General features: G+C 42.5%; 1 protein-coding gene across 2 annotated transcripts in view; it reads right to left on the reverse strand.

Moving 5' to 3' along the window:
- CD86 (CD86 molecule) overlaps positions 1 to 22,204 on the reverse strand; it is a 78,018-nt gene that overhangs the window by 44,721 nt on the left and 11,093 nt on the right. The window contains exon 1 of one of the 2 annotated variants that reach the window (XM_027765909.1): positions 5,245 to 5,333. The exons of the other annotated variant lie outside the window; for it this stretch is intronic. The gene's annotated coding sequence lies outside the window, so the exon portion shown is untranslated. Of the gene's footprint in view, positions 1 to 5,244; positions 5,334 to 22,204 lie in introns of those variants that run through there. 2 annotated transcript variants of the gene reach the window in all.

Genomic DNA, 22,204 nt, shown 5'->3' on the forward strand with positions numbered 1-22,204 from the left:
CTGTCTCCTTCTGAACCTTTTTTTTTTTTTTTTTGAGAGGTTTTTGTTATAGGGCATGTGCGCTCACCAGAAAGACAGAGACAGAGACAGAAAGCGAGAAATCACCTCCCGGGGGGATGTCCACACTGCAATTCCTTCTCCTCCTTTCTCCTCTCGGGATCTTGAGCATGCACAAGCACATGCCCTGTGTGAATTTAAGCCACTGGATCTGGGACTTGAACTGTGGTCAACTACATGGGAGTCCAGCAGCATAGCCATTACACTAACTGCTGGTCCCCTGAACCCTTGTTTTTAAAGAGAGATTTTTGTGCTCACTGGAGAGACAGAGAAAGACAGAAAGTAGAAATCAACCTCCGGGGGTGATGGCCATGGTACAATTCCTTCTCTTCCATTCCTCTCTCGGAATTTGGGAGCATGCACCTGCTCCTGGCATGGATTGCAAGCTGCTGGCCTAGGACTCGAACTGCAACTGACCATGTAGGAGTCTAATGATGTAACCATTACATCATCTGCTAGTCCCCTGTTGAACCTCTTTTAAGTGCTGATTGAGTTTTACTGGATACATATTTCAGTCATATTCTTGATATGCATACATATACACACCCAAGTAAAGAACATCAGGCATACCCTTGCATTTGATGCTGTTCGTTGGTATAATAGTCTTCAGCAACTTTCTGAGATACGGTTTAGTATAATAGTTGTCAAGATCGTGGAAATAGGGAATGACTATGATCTTCTACTGGATAATAGGAAAAGCTGACTGGACTAGGGGAGAGGTGGACTTCAGGCCAATATAGGATATTATTGGGTTGCCAGAAAAGTCATGATGCATTTTACATAGAAAAATACGTTATGACTTTTCTGACAACCCAATAGTTTCTATAAATAGAGCAAGGTAGTTTACCAGGGTCTAGAAAGACAGATAAGTAAGATTTTTACACACACACACACACACACACACACATTTGCAATTGGGTGTGTGCGCTTGATGGAGAGAGACAGAGAGAAAGAGAGAATGGGAAAGTGAGAAATTGACCCTCAGCAGGATGACCACACCACAATTCCTTCTCTTCTGTTCTCCTCTCAGGATTATGGGTACCCACATACACATGCCCAGCATGTTTTTCAAGCCACTGGGCCCAGGACTTGAGCTACATAGTCAGCCATGTGGGATCCAGCTGCCTTAATCACCAAGCCATTTGTTGGCCACAGAAGTTTATATTTGATTGATAAATAAATAAATAAAACATAAATTGGAAGATTGGGCTTAATAGTTTGGGAGCAGAAAAATGTTTCAATGAAAGTTTCAAGAAAATAAGCCTGCTTGGGGCTGGCAGGAGGTGTGGTGGTTAAGGGCACTGAACTCCCATATGGCTGACCATGGTTCAAATTCCAGACCTGGCAGCTTGCTTTCTCGCTTTCTCTCTCTCACTCTTGCACTCTCTCTCTCTCACTCTGTCCCGTTATGGTCAAATTAAAATAAATATAAATAAATAAAGTTAAATAAAATAATTCTTAAAAAAAAAGAAAAGAAAAGAAAAGAAAAGAAAAGAAAAGAAAAGAAAAGAAAAGAAAAGAAAAGAAAAGAAGCCTGCTAGTGGTCTGAGGAAAGAGACCTCAGGGTATCAGGGTATCACGGTGACTAAGAATGCCAGTATTAAATGCTCACAGACCCGAGATGAAGGGGTTGAATCAGCGCTGGAGCAGTGGGCGTGACAAGCCCACTCAGCCACCTCTGGATCATGGGTACACATGTGCCTGGAGTACTCAGGGGTATCTTTGGATGGGAACCTGGAATCTTTCCAGGTGGGTCAGCCTGGCAGAGTATCACATGCAACCCCCATGCCACTGTCTGGTGACCACATAGAGCATCTTTTCTGACTCAGTTTCCCTTGAGAAGCTGTCCTTTCCCTCACTCCTTTAGGAGCGCCGTGTTTCCACACAGATTAAAGGAGGGCAGCATCAAAGAAGGAATGTTACACAGATTCTCAAAAAGCCGAAAGATGCCTTTATTCGCCTTCTGATATTGTAGTAATGAAAGTATTCAAATTAAGGGTCATTCTTCTCACTGGCCCAGAAGGAACGGAACATGGTGAGAGCATTTAGACTTTTCAGGCCAACAACAAATTTGTGTACAAATAGATACCCAGTTCTCCTAGTTGTATCTAGAATTGGACCAATGAACCATTTTGAAGATTTTTTTTCCCTTTTTTTTCAGAAAGTGTCTACAGGTGAGCATTGTGCCAAGTTTAACTAGTGCCTCTCCAAGTCTGGGCACGTCTGGTCAAGAGCTTTGCTTGCCAGGAGCAAAGCCCGCAGAAATCACTCAACGGCCGCCATGCCCATCCTGGCCGCCTAAGCCAGTGCCTTTCTTATTCTCTCAGAACCAGAATCATGGTCAAAAGAAAAAAGGCAACGCTTCAAGGACAGGATTTGAGGGGCAGCCCCCCTTTCTGAATTCCGTGCACCAGTGCTGCCCTGGTGCTTGGAATTCCCACATTACTCATTCCTTGGGTTAGAGCACTTTTTGAAAGCCCCTGTTAAAATGCAAATACTAGCTGCAAAGGAGAAATTTTTTGTTGTTGTTTTTAAGCCATTAAGAGTTAAATTTAAGTTCATTTGTCTAAATCAGAAATCGAGCTCAGAAAGGAATTAAATCCACAAAGAAAGGAGGATGGATAGGGAATGGGATGCTTCTGAGAGCAGAGGTCTCAGGGTCTTGGCGAGGAGATGAGAAGTATCTGAGATAGGCTTTTTTCCCTCTACACTTACTCAAAATGGTGTCTATTTCTTAGGCCTCAGATTGAGTGTACTCCAGAGTACAGCTGAGAAATGACACTATGAGAAATTAGTAAAGAGGATATGGATCCACTAAAGAGTTGTGTGTCCAGCCTATGAATATATCGTTCCTCCCACCCCTCAAAAACTCTCCCCTGCCTGGTCATGAAAGATATGTTGCCAGCATTTAACCTGGATTTTGGATGTCTGCTCAGAAACCTCCCCACTATCCTCCTTCTTGCTGTTTCAGAAATATCTGCACTCTAGTTCTTTTCTTTTTAGAGATTTTTGCTATATGGTGCATGTGCTTGCTAGAGAGATAGAGAGACAGAAAGTGAGAAATCGCCTCCCCCCCAGAGGGGATGGTCACGCCACAATCCCTTCTCCTCTATTCTCCTCTCAGGATCTTGGGCACGCACGCACACGCGCCCGGTGTGAGTTTAAGCCACCCAGACTGGGACTTGAACTGGGGCTGACTACATGGGAGTCCAGCGACGTAGCCATTATACCATCTGCTGTTCTCAGTTATTATCTTTTTTAATTTTATCAGAGAGAGAGAGAAAGTGAGAAAGCAAGCCTCCAGATCCAGGACTCAAACTGTAGTTGGCCATGTAGGAGTCCAGTGCATTTACCACCGTGCCTGTTGGCCCCTTTGCGCTCTAGTTCTAACCCTTCACAGTTTCAATCCTCTGACTCAGAGACCTCTAGCCTCAGGTCCCACCTCTATATGACTTGTAAAACATGGCATTTGAACTTTGGTTTCTTTTTTTCTCTGAAGAATCTATTTTGGCTCACCTTTTCACCTTGTATGCTTTCTCTCCCCCACTGTAGCCTCAGCTCCATCAAATCCAATTCTTATCTCTGCCTAGGAAGGGACGCCTGATATCCAGGGATAATAAAGTAAACGAAATACCAAATGCAAAGACATTTGAGGGTGTCTTCAACAAGTTCATGAAGATTTGTATTATGAAAAAGTATGCATAGATTTCAAAATTTCTTATACCAAAATACACTCGTATTTTAATTCCATGTTCCTGTGAACTTTTTGAAGTACTCTTGTAATGATTAACAGTACAGTCACTAGGACCATTTCCATTCCTTTTAAAGTTCTGGTGCTAAATGGTCATGTTTAATGTGATTATTTAACTAATATTTTCTAGGTTAGGAAGTTAAAGAGTACATCTTCCCCATGCTTGGTATGCCCCCTGTTTAAAAAATCCAGTATCTGGAGAGCTAGCTGGTGGTGTAGTGATTAAGGTGGTGAAATCCTACATGGATGTCTGTATGGTTCTAATCCTAGACCTGGCAGCTTGAAAACACACTGGGCACATGTGCATGCATAACCAAAATTCTTAGAGGAGTAGGGACTGTGGTGTGGCCATTCCCCCAGGGGGTACTTTCTCACTTTCTCTTTCTCTCTCTTTTTGTGTCTCTCTCTGTTAAGTGCCTGTGCTCTATAGCAAATTAAAAATAAAAATATCCAGGACATAGTCAGCACTCAATAGAGATATTTGGAAGACATGCATAAACAGAGATTCATAAAATCTTCTATTCCACCAAGGTAGCGCACATAATTAGCACACTGGTCTGTGCTGGAACAAGCAGCGAACATAACACAGAACTGTGAATTCTATCACATAAACATCTCATTTTAATTCAGTGTCTTAGTCCCAAGATGGAGGTTACATGGCAGAGGAGCAGTGTATTTCCTTAGGTATTACAATTTGAGGGGAGTGGGAAGTTCCCTTGGCCAAAATTATTTTCACTTGTCCCTCCAGAACCTTAAAACACTATTAATGGAGGCAATATTTTAAGCCTATTTGCAAATGCAAATACGTTCACAGTAGGGGGGAACGCATTAAACCATTGCTTGAGCTCTTTTTCAACTATTCAAGACTATTTCTTTGCAGGTGAATATTGGTCTCTGGTGCCAGTAGAGGATAATACTGGGATAGGACACTTGCGTGGGAAGAAATAATGGGGAAGGGATTCTGGACCAGAGAAGAGAGAGGCCACACAGGTAAACAGAAGCCATTGCAGAGACTGCAGGCTTTGCACTCCTCCCCCACTTCTCTGGATTTCCCACTGCATGGGGGCTCAGGCAGGGTTGGCATCCTTGGATGGTTTCTCCCAGAACAGAGCTGCTTGGACCCTCCAGTACCCCAAGGCTAAGAGCAGCTGCCAGGTATTTGTCAAGTGGCACCTTCTACTTCCTGCCTGTCCTGTCTCTTAGCTCACTTAGGCTTGTGAAGGGCTATGGCTGGAAGAGAATGTTTTCGTAACATCCCGCCTACAGCCTACAGTGACAATCAAGCCTAAAGGTCAAAGGTTTTAAACACACACTTTGCACTCCCTCTTACCCATTTCCTTGCTGGCCAGCAGCCCTGCCTCCACACACCAGTCCCAGAGGCAGCTCTATCTCACCCCTAACTCCCTAGGCATTATACGAGATTTGTAAGAACATACCTGTCACAAATGTCTGTCCACTGTAGCTTCCAGTGACCAGCTGCAAAAGCACAGTAGCATTCCCAAGAAACGCAGAAGTAAAGTTTTAGGAATCAATTAAAAGGAGCCTTTGTGAGCTCCCCAAACCTCCTAAGACCGCTTGTGTAGAGACAGAAACAATCTCAGGACTGAGGCTAGAACTCAAATACAGAAAGGGGAACTGACAAGAGAGAAACAACACCGCAGACAGTGTTCTTGCTTGGTTCCAAATAACTTCTGCAGTCAGGTGGGCATTTCCACCGATGAGAATGACTACAAATGCACCCTCAGAGAAGAGCATGTAAAGCCCTAGGAAACCCCCAAAGACAGCCCCATCCACAAACATGACAAAGACAGCTTTTCTGATAGATTGATGGAGATCAAAGAGCGCTGTCTTGGAAGCCCTTAGGTAGATTCAGCTAGGTTCAAAAAACCTTTTACTGGGCGGTCATGTGCCAGGCACCAGCCGAAGACAGTTCTCAGCCAGAGAGAGCAGAGAGACCAGGTACTTAACTGCTCACTCTCCTCCGAAGCATTCATTTCCTCTCCATTGATCCTGCTAGAAAGCAGTTAACATACACAGTCCTCATTTTCAGATTATTTTACTCAAATTTTACTTGTTGGAATCTATACTGCTTCCAATACCCTAGTCCACTATTCCTGGAAGTGAGTGGTACTTCTGAGTTTGGGGACAAGTCACAAGCAGAAGTGGAAAAGGTGTGTGAATGCTGAAGAAATTTCTCCAAACCTATGCTTCAGCATGGGCAGGTTTCACATATGAGAGGACTTCAAAAATTTAGCAGGAAAATGGAATTAAATTAAGATTTTTTTTTTTTGGTGCAAAAAAAAAATTGAAGTCTGTGCATAGTTTTTTTCATAATATGTATTTTCCATGAACTCTTTGAAGATCCCTTGTCGAGCTAATCCTGTCCCAATCACATGACTGCTTTTTCTGACCCAATCAGGCACTATAATGCCCTCTATTCAATGTGGGGACATATATGTGCCTCTGAGGTCTGTGACATTTGAACTTAAGAGAGAGAAGACCCCTCTGCACAGGCCTCCCCTGCTCCCTGAGAGGCTGACTTTGTCCTGCAGGGCTGGAGAAATGAAAAGTGACAAAGTGAAAGTTGTTTGTTGGTTGGGTGGAGGAAACTCACCCAAATAAAGGCATGTGGTGTGGGGTAGGAGCACAGGTTTAGAACTGGTGGTCCAAACTCAAATCCTGGCTTGACCATGGACACTGAATATCTTCAAGTCTCAGGCTTCTCACCTATGAAATTCCTTTCTAAATTTGAGAAACAACTGAGCTCTTACATGGAAATCACCTAGGATGGAGTATGCCATGTAGCTATTTATTCTTCATTATTACTTTCCTATTTTCTTATTGGACTTTCCTAATTCTTATTTTGACCTTTCCACAGAGATTGTCCTTTTGTCACTAAAAAGGTGGTGACCATTCTTCCCAAACAGGTCTGTAAGCCCCTTTAACTTCTACCTAGAGCCTCTGAAACCCACAGGGTTTCTGCCTGGGTCCTGGGTCCTGGGTCCTGGGTCCTCGGTTCTGGGTTCTGGGTTCTGGGTTCTGGGTCCTGGGTCCTGGGTCCTGGGTCCTGGGTTCTGGGTCCTGGGTCCTGGGTCCTGAGTCATAGTCCCTGACTCATAAGAGTTATCACTTCCCCTCAGCCTTCTGTGTGCCTACCTTAGAAACTTCATCCTTTATATGGATAGGCCCTACCTGGGGTTTTCCTCTGGATTTTACAATCACATTATTTCTTTTAAATTTAAAAGAGTTCGGGACCAGCAGTTGGAGTAATGGCTATGTTGCTGGACTCCCATGTAATCAACCACAGTTCAAGTCCCAAACCTGGTGGCTTAAACTCATGCCAGGCACGTGTACATGCATGCCTAAGATCCTGAGAGGAGAATGGAGGAGAAGGGATTACGGTGTGGCTATCCTCCATGGGGGGTGATTTCTCGTTTTCTGTCTCTCTCTTTCTGGCGAGTGCACACACCCTATAGCAAAAACCTCTCTGAAAAAGAAAATTAATAAATAAAAGAGTCCATTTGGTTTCTTCATTGTAACATACAACATTACCCACCTATCAGGGCACAGGAGAATTAATTCCTAATCCATTAAACTTTCAAGTGTTTCCTTTTTTTCTTTGTACTCAGCAGTCAAAATACGAGATATGCTCAGGCTGGCACTATGGCCTGCAGTTAAGCACTGTACAAAGGAAACTGGGCTGACCAGAGTTTGATTCCTGGTCCCTGTGGCCTGAATAACATGTAAGGCACATGTGCACAAGTGTCCAGGATCCTGATGGGTTGGAGAATTGGAAGGAAAAGGATCGTACTGATAAGGCCCTGTTGGGGTTGCTTTCTCTCTCTCTTGGACATGTGCATGCACTTTCTGGTGTAATATAACACACACACACACACACACATACATGTATTTATACATGTATGATAAGCTAAATTGAATGTCCTGCTATCAAAGTATTTGGAGCAGTGTCTCCCAAACTTCAGTCACTCTAGGTACTAGTACCACTTCATGTCCACAGAAAACTATCCTACTGTTTATATGGTATTTTTCTCTTAGCTTACTTTAATTGAATTTATTTTAAAAAGAGCTTCATATCAATACTAAAACTTTTAGAAACTAATATCACTTGCCATTAATAAAAGATGAAATTTTAAAAATAGAGAGAAAAATGAATAAAAATAATACATCCTATTGGACTTTAGAATCAGAGAGACCTGTGTTCAAATTCTGGTGTTACCACTTAATACCTCTGTGTCTTAAAGGAAGTTACTCAATCTTTCTTAGCATTAGTGTCCTCACAGAAGAAATATTAAATATCTCATAGGCCTGTGAAGAGGATTATCTTAGATGACATATGTTGTGCCTAGCACAGATCCTAGAATATAGAGGTTACTGCTTAGAGCTATCTCCTCCACTACTATAATGTGGAATTATGTTAAAAGGAATAAAGAGGCCCAATTTCAAAGGTACCTATGCCAACACCCCACCCCACATTAATGGAGCCACATGGAAGACTGGAGTTTGGACATCTGGTCAACCTGAAACATACTGGCACACATGTGGGTGTACCCTTCATCCTGGCTGGCTGGAAGATTGGAGAGTGGGGACCTTGGTATGACAAGACCCTATTGAGTATGTCCCCACATGAAATAAATTTAAAAAAAAAAAACTAAAAAAAGAGAAAGGAACAAGAAGGTGGCATAGTGGTTAAAGCACTGGACTCTCACATGGCTGACCACAGTTCAAGTCCCAAATCTGGTGGCTTGAAAATTATGCCAGGTATGTGTGCCCAAAATCCCAAGAGGAGAATGGAGGAAAAGGGATTGCGGTGTGGCCATCTCCCCAGAGGGGTGATTTTTCATTTTCCCTCTCTCTGTCTCTCTTTCTTTCTGGTGAGTGTGTGCTCCCTATAGAAAAAAAAAAGAGCAAGAGAGAGAGAGAGAGAAAGAAAGAAAGAAAGAAAGAAAGAAAGAAAGAGAGAAAGAAAGAAAGAGAGAAAGAAAGAAAGAGAGAAAGAAAGAAAGAGAAGAGACAAGTGATGAGGCAAGCAGCAGAAATAAGGGATGGTATTATGATATGGAACTCTCTCACTTTATGACTTAAAGTTGCAAGGCTATAAGAGACCTCGGAAATCACCATTCCAAATCTCTCATTCAAGAAAGACCAAGGACCCCTTGGATATCATCTCTAGTAGGTACATGTCTAGCCTTTGCTTTCTCACTTGTTGCAATGAGAAACTTCTACCTGAAAAGAGAGTTGTAAGAAAAAAATCCTTTTAAATAATAATCCCAGGACCAACAGATAACATAATGGTTATATCGCTGGACTCCCACATGACTGACCGTGGTTTGAGTCCCAATCCCAGAGATTTGAAATTCACATAGGGGAAGTGTGTTTACATGCCCAAAATTCTGAGAGGAGAGTGGAGGAGAAGGGATTGCAGCATGGTCACCCCCTTTTGGTGATTTCTTGCCTTCTGTCTCTTTGTTTCTCCCACGAGCACACACGCTCTCTAGCAAAATCTCTAAATAATAATAACAATAATCCCAAATCTACCACCTCTCATTTCCTAGCTCTCTATGTACCAGCAAGTTGCCCCATTCTGTTTTTCAGAACTATTGAGTTATATTCTTTTAATGTTTTATATAAAACCCTCCAAAAAGCTAAAAGTAGATGTAGAATTCCTTTCTAGTTTCCCTTCTCAGTTAAATACTATCAGTGTCATCAGTTGTTTCTCAAGTGACATGATGATCTCTTGGATCCTGATCAGTCTAGTAGTTCTTCCACCAGTGCCCTTTTCCCTGAGTTAGTCAACATAACATAACCAAACAGGCAATGACGGCTACATCACTTTCATTAATGAGTCAGAGGTCAAGTTAGCTAGCCTTTAAACAGTTAAGGAGGTGGCTAGTCATGACTTTTTTGTTTACAAGTCAAAGTCAGATCACCACCCCCTTACCCCCGCTGGTTTGTCTGTCTGTATTTAGAACCAACATTCAGCTAGTCAGAATTACTCTGGCTCCCATATGTGTCATTAAAGAAAAAGGTAAAGAGGGCTCAACGGCAATGGCTGTCAGCAGTACCAAATGCTGAAAGGAGGTGGAACAGAATCCTCATTCTTCTCCAAGATCAGTTCCTTGTGTTTGGTGAGGAGGAAGTTGCTGGTAACCTCAGAAAGCTGCTGTCTGTGTGGGACTGCTTCCTCCACTGCCTCATTCCCGGATGTTCTCGGGTCTGAAGAGGCCAAGGCTGCAAGGAAAAGCAGCAGGAGGGGCGTGGCTACTAGCGGCAGCTGGTGTGTGTGTGTGGGGGGGGCGGGGACAGATAACCTTCCTGCTACCTTCACCCACCTTTGCCTGAGAGATATTCCCCTGGGGACCATGTAGTCAGGATCTACTCTGTGTTATAAAGCCAGAAACCCATGTGCATTTGGAAATATTCAAATACTTAGCAGAATTTTCCAATTTTGGCCACATGTGTGATACTATATAGAAATGGTCTCTTGTGGCCAGTGGGCAATAGACAGTCTAAAAGTATTCCAGGTTTTGGTGGTGGTGATGATTCCAATATCAGATAGAGTAGTTTCCACAAATAATCATAACAGCATTATTTGGCGAAATGTCGTGTTTTCTGAGCTTTCTTGACCCAGAGATTTGTGCAGCGGGAATAGTTGAAGAAATCCAAAGTCAAGGGCTAAAAGGCTCTTTTAGACTTTTGTGAAAGTCCATGAAGAGATGATATTGGCATCCTAGAAGGTCAGAGGACAGAGGAGAAGGTACAAGAGGGAGGATAGGGGAAGGATTTATGGGTCCTGGGAACAGTGGGAACATGGTAATGACTGCAGATGAGAAGGCTTGTGTCTAAAGATCCAAGATCCTTGCCTTAGGGGGCCCAGCCTCAACAGATAGTCTCACCATCCCCTGTAGCACAGGGGCAGGAACTGTCAGGCTTCACGGACCACAGTGGTTCACAGTGTGTGGGTGCCGATCACAACCAGGACAGGCCGGGAATGTGAGGCCCTTCCCTCCTTTTCCAAACACCAGGAGAACTTTGTGAATTCTAAATGGGCTCCAGGAGAGGAGACAATTTCTGTACGACCAAGATGGAGTCTTTGGTTCAACTGGCAGAATGGAAGCTCAGAGACCAGACTAGGTTAGTTAAAGGATATGAGGAAAATGATGATCTCTGACATACTTGGGTTTATGGATAGAAATTCATATCCTGTACATAGTATAATACACGAAAGGGTAAGCAGGATTTCACTGTAAACACAATCCCAAGTTGCTCTTAACTTAGAAGTGATGCAGCTCAACATTGGGTTGGTTTCTTACTTTAAGCCCAGCTGCACAGTTGCTAATAAAGCAGTGTGGTTGGCCGCAACAGCCCCCATACCTGAGTCTCTTCATCCCCTACCCACCCCCCCTTTTTTTTTTGCCAGGATCAATGAGAAACTTCTACCTGAAAAGAGAGTTGTAAGAAAAAAATCCTTTTAAATAATAATCCCAGGACCAACAGATAACATAATGGTTATATCGCTGGACTCCCACATGACTGACCGTGGTTTGAGTCCCAATCCCAGAGATTTGAAATTCACATAGGGGAAGTGTGTTTACATGCCCAAAATTCTGAGAGGAGAGTGGAGGAGAAGGGATTGCAGCATGGTCACCCCCTTTTGGTGATTTCTTGCCTTCTGTCTCTTTGTTTCTCCCACGAGCACACACGCTCTCTAGCAAAATCTCTAAATAATAATAACAATAATCCCAAATCTACCACCTCTCATTTCCTAGCTCTCTATGTACCAGCAAGTTGCCCCATTCTGTTTTTCAGAACTATTGAGTTATATTCTTTTAATGTTTTATATAAAACCCTCCAAAAAGCTAAAAGTAGATGTAGAATTCCTTTCTAGTTTCCCTTCTCAGTTAAATACTATCAGTGTCATCAGTTGTTTCTCAAGTGACATGATGATCTCTTGGATCCTGATCAGTCTAGTAGTTCTTCCACCAGTGCCCTTTTCCCTGAGTTAGTCAACATAACATAACCAAACAGGCAATGACGGCTACATCACTTTCATTAATGAGTCAGAGGTCAAGTTAGCTAGCCTTTAAACAGTTAAGGAGGTGGCTAGTCATGACTTTTTTGTTTACAAGTCAAAGTCAGATCACCACCCCCTTACCCCCGCTGGTTTGTCTGTCTGTATTTAGAACCAACATTCAGCTAGTCAGAATTACTCTGGCTCCCATATGTGTCATTAAAGAAAAAGGTAAAGAGGGCTCAACGGCAATGGCTGTCAGCAGTACCAAATGCTGAAAGGAGGTGGAACAGAATCCTCATTCTTCTCCAAGATCAGTTCCTTGTGTTTGGTGAGGAGGAAGTTGCTGGTAACCTCAGAAAGCTGCTGTCTGTGTGGGACTGCTTCCTCCACTGCCTCATTCCCGGATGTTCTCGGGTCTGAAGAGGCCAAGGCTGCAAGGAAAAGCAGCAGGAGGGGCGTGGCTACTAGCGGCAGCTGGTGTGTGTGTGTGGGGGGGGCGGGGACAGATAACCTTCCTGCTACCTTCACCCACCTTTGCCTGAGAGATATTCCCCTGGGGACCATGTAGTCAGGATCTACTCTGTGTTATAAAGCCAGAAACCCATGTGCATTTGGAAATATTCAAATACTTAGCAGAATTTTCCAATTTTGGCCACATGTGTGATACTATATAGAAATGGTCTCTTGTGGCCAGTGGGCAATAGACAGTCTAAAAGTATTCCAGGTTTTGGTGGTGGTGATGATTCCAATATCAGATAGAGTAGTTTCCACAAATAATCATAACAGCATTATTTGGCGAAATGTCGTGTTTTCTGAGCTTTCTTGACCCAGAGATTTGTGCAGCGGGAATAGTTGAAGAAATCCAAAGTCAAGGGCTAAAAGGCTCTTTTAGACTTTTGTGAAAGTCCATGAAGAGATGATATTGGCATCCTAGAAGGTCAGAGGACAGAGGAGAAGGTACAAGAGGGAGGATAGGGGAAGGATTTATGGGTCCTGGGAACAGTGGGAACATGGTAATGACTGCAGATGAGAAGGCTTGTGTCTAAAGATCCAAGATCCTTGCCTTAGGGGGCCCAGCCTCAACAGATAGTCTCACCATCCCCTGTAGCACAGGGGCAGGAACTGTCAGGCTTCACGGACCACAGTGGTTCACAGTGTGTGGGTGCCGATCACAACCAGGACAGGCCGGGAATGTGAGGCCCTTCCCTCCTTTTCCAAACACCAGGAGAACTTTGTGAATTCTAAATGGGCTCCAGGAGAGGAGACAATTTCTGTACGACCAAGATGGAGTCTTTGGTTCAACTGGCAGAATGGAAGCTCAGAGACCAGACTAGGTTAGTTAAAGGATATGAGGAAAATGATGATCTCTGACATACTTGGGTTTATGGATAGAAATTCATATCCTGTACATAGTATAATACACGAAAGGGTAAGCAGGATTTCACTGTAAACACAATCCCAAGTTGCTCTTAACTTAGAAGTGATGCAGCTCAACATTGGGTTGGTTTCTTACTTTAAGCCCAGCTGCACAGTTGCTAATAAAGCAGTGTGGTTGGCCGCAACAGCCCCCATACCTGAGTCTCTTCATCCCCTACCCACCCCCCCTTTTTTTTTTGCCAGTGAGTCTACACGTTCATCAGTAGAGGTGGTGGGAGAGAAAGAGAAAGCAGCACCCCCACCAGCTTGCTGTGGGGTATGGTCATGCTGCAATCTTTTTTCTTCCATTCTCCACACTTGCACATATGCCTAGCATATCCAACATACACAAGGAACTCTTAAAACTCAGAGATAAGAAAACAAACAACCCAGTTTAAAAGGGGGCAAAAGATCTGAACATACACTTCATCAAAGAAGGCAAATAGGTGGCAAACATCTGAAAAGATGGTCAACATCAGTTGTCATTAGATAATTGCAAATTAAAGTAACAATGACATATCATTATACCAATTAATAGAAGAGCTAAAATCCAAAAACTTGACAAGATAAAAAGCTGCCAAAGGAGGTGGAGCAACTCAAACCCTCATTCATTGTTATTAAGAATGCAAAATAATAAAAATATGTTTAAAGGTAGTTTAACAGCTTCCTTGCAAAATTAAACATATTCTTACCATATGATCTAGCAATCAAACTTCTAGGTATATTTACTTGGTTAAATAGAAAACTTGTCCACACAAAAATCTGCACACAAATATTAGATTTAGCATCTTTAGTCACAATTGCCAAAAACTGGAAGCAAGATGCCCTTAATAGGTGAGTGGACAAACTGTGGTACATCCCCACAATGGAATATAATTTGGTGATAAATAGAAATAAATGATCAAGACATAAAAAGATATGGAAAAAAGCTTTGGGACCAGCAGTTGGCATAATGGCTATATTGCTGGACTCCCATATAGTCGACTGCAGTTCAAGTCCCGGACCCAGTGGCTAAGACTCATGCCAGGCGTGTGTGCATGCGTGTCCAAGATCCTGAGAGCAGAATGGAGAAGGGATTGTGGCATGGCCATTCCCCCTGGAAGTGGTTTTTCACTTTCTGTCTCTCTGTCTCTGTCTTTCTGATGAGCGCATGTGCCCTATAGTAAAAACCTCTCAAAAAAAAAAAAAAAAGATATAGAAAAAACTTCAATGCATATTGCTTAATGCCAGCGGCCTACTTGAGAAGGCTACATACTTTGTGATTCCAGTGACATGATATTCTGAAAAAGGCAAAACCATATATACAAGGACCGGCAGGTGGTGTGGCTTAGTGGTTAAGGTGCTGGATTTCCACATGACCAACTGAAGTTTGAGTCCCAGACCCAGAGGTTTGAAATTCATGCTGGACATCTGTGTGCATGTGCCCAAAATCTTGAGTGGAGAATGGAAGAGAAGGGATGGAGGCATGGCCATCCCCCCAGGGGGTGATCTCTTGTTTACTCTCTCTCTCTCTCTCTCTCATGAGCACATGTGCCCTATAGCAAAAATGTCTCTAAAAAAATAAAAACAAAAAACATATATACAATACAAAGGTCAGTGGTTGCCAGGGACAGGTGGGAGGGTGTTGAAAGAGGTGAGGAGGGTTGAAGAGGTAGAGCATGAGGATTTTTAAGGGTGGTGAACTATCAATATTTTAATGATGGATACATGACATTATTCATTTGTTAAAATCCATAGAGTCATCCAGTAGTAAGAGGGGATCTTAATGTAAATTAAAGACTTACATTAATACTAACATCTGGTAGTGATTCTTTCATTATAATAAACACACTGTACTAATGCAATATGGTAATATTAGTGGAAACCATGTATTGGGTGGGGGTAGATGGGAATTCTCTGTACTATCTGCTCAGTTTTTGTGTAAACCTGAAACCGTTCTAAAAATAAAGTCTAATAATTAAAGCACACACACACTAACCACATGCACTGATTTCTGGTAAAGCAACTAAATTAATAAGTTGACATTTCAGAGGTTTCTAGACAAGTGGTAAAGAAAATTAGCATCAATTTCACAGTCCACAGGCTCACTTCCTCATATTGCACATTTGGAATCAAATGCCAATACATATAATGTTGTGAAACATCATCAGTTTTGCATTTCTGTCCTCTATTTTGGCATTTTCCATATCTTAAAGTTGGAGGACCACCAATTTTTATGTCATTTTCATAGGTAAATTAAAGGGAAAAAAAGAAAAACACATTATTTTCTAAGGGCCAGATCCATTTTTTAAAAAATAGTTTTCAGTTCCATGTTTCTGGAGAAGCATTCTTAGACATGGTAGTGGGTTTCTTTTGTCTTTGGGTGAGGATACAATCTTAACCTACACATAAAAGCACATTTTATATAGTTTAGCATTAGAGGTTGAGTCCTTTTCTTTGTCTAGTCAAAGTTATAAAGCGTCAGTGCTTCTATAAGTCTGCCACTGGAGGCAGTTAGGGACAGAGCCTCACTTCCACAACCTTTACTGCGCATCCCACACGTGTCCACCACAGGCTTCCTATTGCCTTCGCTATCCTGAAGTAACTTCTTTTATTCACTTTCTCATGATGCAAATTCACATTTATCATTCATGCGTGCTAAGAAAGAAACGATCTTTATTGCTTTTTACCTTGTATTTATCTATTAGTTTCCGAACATGAAAATTAGGATTTGCCTCAAGGTGTCCGTAAAGGAAAAGTCAGAAAAGCAAGGGACAGCAAGTATTTGCAGGATTCTATCAAGGAAATGCAAATGCATCCCTCTGTATTTCTCTCAGAATCACATGGTGGCTTAATAAACATACCCAGACTTTAGCAGCAAATGATATTTATTTGAAATCAAAGATTGCATTCACTTATACTAAAAGGTAGGGTAAGGGGAAACAATGTTAAAAAGGTAAGTAAAAATAAGGTATGTGCATTTTAGAAAAAGTACTGTCTAATGGGGACAGGTGTGGCCTTTAGATGTATGGACAGTGTTGGGGTGGGGGGGATGAGGAAATGGAGCTGATTAAAGTTCCTGCTGGTGGCAACCACTGCAGCAGTGGGGAGCAGCCATGCCACACCCAGGTGCTAAGGGAGGTCTCTGGTCTGCAAAAGACATGGCAGAGTGGGATGGGTTGGGTGTGCTAGAGCACACCAAGATCAGGAGTTTCCAGAGAGTGTGTGGAATAAGGCCCATCACTGGGGGATAAGCTGCAGGGGGGACAAGCTGCAGGGGTCATGGGACAAGTGAACCACAGGTCAAGGAAGCAAGGCTAAATCTGAGGACTGCAGCGTGGGGAACTGAAGGGTCATGATTCACCCCATGGACACCAGAGATAGGACAGAGCAGCAAGACCACACAGTGCACTCTGCCCTCTACCATGCCCATCTGCTGTGTATCCTCATACCTCATGGAAGGGGCTGGGCAAAGATTCATAGGTAGAACCAGGATTGCATGAGAGCTGATTGTAACTACAGACTCTAGATACACAAAGACACATCTTTATGTTCTACGTTTCTTCCTACTCATCTTTGTAGCTCGATAATATTTCCCATAATCACTTGAATTCCACAGATGCAATTGCACCATTTGGAATTTCTGCTTTTTAATTCACCCTCATTGATTCAGCAAATGCTTCACCAGCCCTGACCAAATGCAGGTCATAGGCTGGTTCTGGGTTCTAAGGGGAGCTAGAGAAGTGTGGTCTCTGCACCCCGGAGTCCATAGATGAGTGCAGGAGATCTACACTCCTCTAATAAGGCCAAGGTACTTGCCATCTTAAGAGCATGAGGCAGTTGCTACTTAAGATTGTGTAGGTCACAACTAAGACAAGTGTTCCAGGCCCTCTGGAATAATCTAGGGAACAGGCTTCCCAGGAGATAATGGTCCTCCTTTACTTCATATTTTAAGTGGTCGTTGTGTCTGCATAATTACCAGTCCCAGGCAGCAGAGTAGAGAGAATCTCTTAGAGGAAGGCTTGACTGTGGGACCTTGTCTTCTCTTCCAACTGAATTAATTCTATACTCTAGCTATTTAGTAAGTTTGTGATGCAATCTTATAATCTCAGGACTTCTGATAGTTTACATAAAATATGGCCTCTTAGTTCACAAAATAACAAGTCTGTGTACTATCCATGATGTCACCTTGCAGAGCTCAAAGTATTCAGTTCCCAACTTAGTACCCCTTCAATTCTAGTGTTACCTGGGAACATTAATCCAAAATTCAGAAGACTGTGACTTTGAATGTAAAGTGACCCATTTGTTTAAGGGTATGTCCTTATATATTCTGTCTTGCACGTGCTGTCATTTCTTTTACAACTTCTCTTAAGAAATAAAACGAGGTCATTTTCAAAATGAGAAAGGTGTGTAGAGAGTTAAGTCCATATGTTTTTTTCCCATGTGTGCAGATAAGGGGATAGAATCTATAACAAAACTAACACATTTTAACAAGTGGCAGTGTCTTTCAAATTTAGGGAAGCATGAAGATCTGTGAAAGTACCTTTTATGCAAAATATTTACATAAGAGTATAAATAAAATATGCACTACAAAGTAAAATAAAATAGATGGGGGCATAGAACACAGGCAATATGACTAAGCTTGTTAAAAAAAAAAAAAAAACCACTGGATTTTTCAAAGCTTCCATTTCACAACCGGTGGGGGAGGAGGCATCGTATGTACAAAGACTCACTTCCCTATGGCATCTTTGTAACCAAAGCAAAGCCCATAAACCTTGTGTGAACCTTTAAAATGCACACTTATCAACCTGAATTTGCAATTTTCAAGCTGGTGGTACAGAAATATAGAGGTGTAATTTTAGCAACTTCCTACTTCCTCCCCCTTTGTGCCTTTATCTGTAGAATTCTAAAGATACACCACACAGAGGTGTTGCTACTTGAAAGTAAAACAAGATATCGCTTTTCCCATTCCTCAGCAACATTATCAATGGCCTCTTTTGAAAAGTGCCTTAAAAGAGCTTTGTGTATTAAATATTACTTTCATTGGTTGCTACAGGTTCAGTGTAAGAAACTGGAAATTTTAAGGACAGTACTTAACCCATTTGATCTTGGCATTTCATGGATTGAAGAACAAATATTGTGTTTGAGTTGCATTATCACTGGGCATGGCCCCTATTTGCATACAAACAAAAGAGTTTGTTTTTAAGAAAGGTTTTCTGTGTTTTTGTTTTGGTCCCAAGGGATGACTGTGGTAAAGAGGGGCCCAGGCCATTTTAATACCTTGGATTTCACACATGGTGTTTGTTGCCCTCCACTCCCTTTCTTTCTCACCACCCACTTTCAGTTTACTGGTGGCTTGTTTTGGAGTCTTTGTCACCTCTTGTCTATCGCAACAGCTGGTTCCTTTGTCTTTCTTTTCTTCTTCTTTTTCTTCTTTTTTTTTTTAAAGAATTATTTTACTTAACCTGCCAGGTCTGGGACTCGAACTGCAGTCGGCCAATGTGAGAGTCCAGCACCCTTAACCACCATGCCACCTGCTGGCCCCCTCATTATCTTTCATCTAAAACAATCTGATTATGAAACTTCCTTGCTTTAAAGACTTGCTCCTTGTTCCTCACCAGCTAATGATCATACTTCTTGGTAAGATACAACATTTTTCTCATCTATTTATATCATCCAAATCATACAACTTACATACTAGTCACCCTTGAGCCATTCACTATGCCCTGACCTCCAACCCCCAAACGTTTGCGTTAGCTGTTCCTTCTGCCTGGAATGCCTTTCCTGACTTCTCGTTTATAAAACTGTACTCTTCCTTTGAGATCCAGATCACTCCCCAGTTGAAGCCTTCTCTGCCCCCTTCCCTCCTCTTTTCACCATGTCTTTATTTTCCTCACTCCCAAATCACGTTTTTTATTCTTCCCTTAGAACACTTTTCTCATTGTGTTAAAATTTTACTGTTAGGGACCAGCAGTTAGTGTAATGGCTATGTCGCTGGATTCCTGTGTAGTTGCCTGCAGTTCAAGTCCTGGACCCAATGGCCTAAACTCACTCTGGGCACGTGTGCATGTGTGCCCAAGATCCTGAGAGGAGAATGGAGGAGAAGGGATTGCGGCGTGGCCATCCCCCCCGGGAGGTGATTTCTCGCTTTCTGTCTCTCTGTATCTCTCTTTCTGGCGAGTGCATGGGCCCTATAGCAAAAAAAAAAAAAATAAAAAAAATAAAAATAAAAAAATTACTGTTCATGTATATGACTGTTCTATACCAAGTTACAAGGCAGCAAGGAACATGTTTCATTCCCTTTTGGATTCCCCATACTCAACACAGTACCAGGTTCAGAGTGGGGCTCATTAAATGTTTGTTTATTCAAGTTAATATCTGTTAAGTGATTGTTAAAAACTGGGCACTCTGTCAATGCTCTCAGGCACACTAAGTATTTTTTTAACTATTTATTTAATTTTAAATGTATTATTATTATTGTTTTAAATTTGCTCTAGGGCATGCACACTCACCAGAGAGAGAGAGAAAGTGAGAAAACAAGCCACCAGGTCCAAGACTCCCATGTGGGAGTCCAACACCACATCGGAGCCCAGCACCTTGACCACCCCATACTTTCTGGCCACCACTCTAAGAGGCTTTAAAGGCCTTACTTCATTTAGTTGTACAAATATAAAGTTTTACGGATAAAGAAATTGAATTTAACAACAGTTAAGGCACTTGCCCAGGGTCACAGTTAGTGACCTCAAAGTTTTAGCAGGATACAGAATTGAATTTGCTTTAATTTCTAGTTGATGTGATATGGAAGGACGCTGAATTCGTAAATAACTCAGGGCTGATAGCTGCCTGAAGTTTCTGCACTCTGGCAAACTTACTGTCCCTTCCCAGAACTACAGGGTAACTTGAAAACCTTGAATAGATTAGTACCTTGAATAGATTAGACTTCCTACTTCTCTGTCTCCTCCCTTTGATGCTGTGTGGGGCGGCTTCTGACCCCCTTCCCCAATTCCTCCATAAAAGACTGTATCCAACCCCCAGTGTGTGTGGGGTGGGGTAGGGGGGGGCGCAGAGATTCAGAGCGTTAACTCCTCTGTGCCTGCTGATGTAATAAACAGTTCTAATCTCTCTGAGTGTTTTCCATTCCTCCATCTGGTTTTCTGCAACAGATAAGGCTAAGTGACTTTCATTAGAATGTAAGCATTCTGTTTTGGGCCTGAATGCTGTGGACATGGTTTGGCATTTTTTGGGTGTCTTCCTTCTGCTCTTACTAATTGTGTGACCTTGAGAAGTTACTAAGCCTTCCTGAACCTCAATTTCCTCATTTTTTTCCCCTAGTGGGGGAAATAATATATAACCTACATGGTTCCTGTAAGCATTCAGGGACAACACCATGTGAATTTCTTAGCCCTGTCCCTGGTCATCACAGGAATCCCTGTTCCTTTCTACTCCGAGCCATGCACTTGATATTCCTCCACAGCCACTTAATCCTCACTTTCTGAAAGTTTAGAGCCATGTAATATCTAACAGATGAAGAAAATCGAGGCTCAGCGAAGTCAATAATCTGCCCCAAATTCCTTTAATTTAAGGAAATAGTTTTTCTAAGGCCTTCCAGAACACAATGGGACCTGCCAGTGAATATCTGACTAGAATGTAAAGGGATCACTCTGCTTGTTCATGTGAAAATACAACTAGAGGCATTTAAGACCCTGGGCTTTGATTGGTTTGCTTTCTTCTTCGTCGTCGTCGTCTTCTTCTTTCTTCTTCTTCTCCTTCTCCTTCTTCTTCTCCTCCTCCTCCTCCTCCTCCTCCTCCTCCTTCTTCTTCTTCTTCTTCTCTTTATTCCTTTTCCCTCATCAACTACAATTACTTAACAAGGCAGAGAATTCTCTTGGAAATAGAATCGTGGGCCAGTTACTGAAGGGGCACATTAACATTTCTACTTCCTGCTATTTGTAATCTTTGTTTACTGAAAATGTCCACCTTCTCCACTCAGGGCTCAATTCACTTCCTCTCAAGCCCTGGGCAGAGACCGTCGTCGTCTTCTTCTTTCTTCTTCTTCTCCTTCTCCTTCTTCTTCTCCTCCTCCTCCTCCTCCTCCTCCTCCTCCTTCTTCTTCTTCTTCTCTTTATTCCTTTTCCCTCATCAACTACAATTACTTAACAAGGCAGAGAATTCTCTTGGAAATAGAATCGTGGGCCAGTTACTGAAGGGGCACATTAACATTTCTACTTCCTGCTATTTGTAATCTTTGTTTACTGAAAATGTCCACCTTCTCCACTCAGGGCTCAATTCACTTCCTCTCAAGCCCTGGGCAGAGACCTCAGAGGAGAAAAGTAAATGGCATTTGCCTTAGGATCTAGCTTCCTCAGGGAAGTGGGCTGGCTCAGTTGAGGCTTTCAAACAACCTTGGCTCTGGACTCCCAGCTCTCACCCGACCTGTCCATCCATCCTTCCCATCACCTGCTGCCTCAGTTTCTAGACTGAGGCTCTTGGACTCTCGTGCCTACAGGGACCAAGCAGGTCATATACATGAACAAACAGGCCATGAGAGTAGAGCTCGTACCCTCGAACTGGAAGCTGGGAAGTCTGTGCCAGATTTGCCAGTTGTTACCATGGGGAAATGTGTGCCCACTGTTACCAGGTATTCTAATTCTCTAGAGGAGCCAAAAATTGAATCTTAGTGAATCCTCCAAATTTTGAAATATTGACAGCCTGTTACGATTAAGTTTTTTGTTTGGGTTGGTTATCTTGAATACTGTCCATGGACCAGTTTTTAGTCCATCAACCTTTAGTTTTCAATTTCTGTCCAAGATTTTGGTCCTGACCCAGAACACAGGCTCCATTGGCTCTTATTCTATGGTGTCAAAGTTCATTTTGGACCCTGACCCTGACCCAACACAGCTCTCTCTGGGCTCAAATGTTCTCATTCATTAGTCTTTTTTTGTTGTTAGATGTAGTCTCTCTCTTCCTGG

Source organism: Tupaia chinensis, unplaced genomic scaffold (genome assembly GCF_000334495.1).
Source record: "Tupaia chinensis unplaced genomic scaffold, TupChi_1.0 Scaffold139927_1, whole genome shotgun sequence".
Classification (NCBI taxonomy): domain Eukaryota; kingdom Metazoa; phylum Chordata; class Mammalia; order Scandentia; family Tupaiidae; genus Tupaia; species Tupaia belangeri.